We start from the raw sequence: 541 nt of genomic DNA, 5'->3' as shown, positions 1-541 counted from the left end.
ACGGGATCTCCAGAGCCAGCCTCCCGTGCAGAGCACAGCCACCCAGCCATCTGACAGCTGAGATGGCCCTAACAACTAACCTGTTGCCTGCCTCCTGGCAGGTGGCGGCCTCCCCAGGTACAGAGCAAAGAAGGCACGGACAAAGCAGCAACTCCCCTCAAAATAAACACAAAACAAAACATCCTACAACAACCACCACCACCAACCGAACAAACAGAAACACCAGAGAGGCAGCAGCTTGGGAGAGTGCAAATAGGACTGGCCCGAGGCTTGGAGAACTGGGTTCTAGTCCCTGCTGCATCACAAATTTGCTGTGTGCCTGTCACCTCTCTGGACCTCCATTCCTGTAAACTGAGAGGGCTGAACTAGACGGCCTGTGACCCCTTCCGGTGATATGACTCCATCTCATAAAAAGCTGTCGGCCATCTAGCAAGGCCTGGGTATATGTTCGCCTTCTGCTCCCACTCCCTGCCAATCCCTAGAGTGCTTTTCTCGGGCACATCCCTGGGTATCTGCAAGAGCATCTCTGACTCAGAGCACC

This window comes from Herpailurus yagouaroundi, unplaced genomic scaffold, assembly GCF_014898765.1.
Source record: "Herpailurus yagouaroundi ecotype Mexico unplaced genomic scaffold, PumYag 205, whole genome shotgun sequence".
NCBI classification, from domain to species: domain Eukaryota; kingdom Metazoa; phylum Chordata; class Mammalia; order Carnivora; family Felidae; genus Herpailurus; species Herpailurus yagouaroundi.
This window is presented reverse-complemented; position numbering follows the sequence as displayed.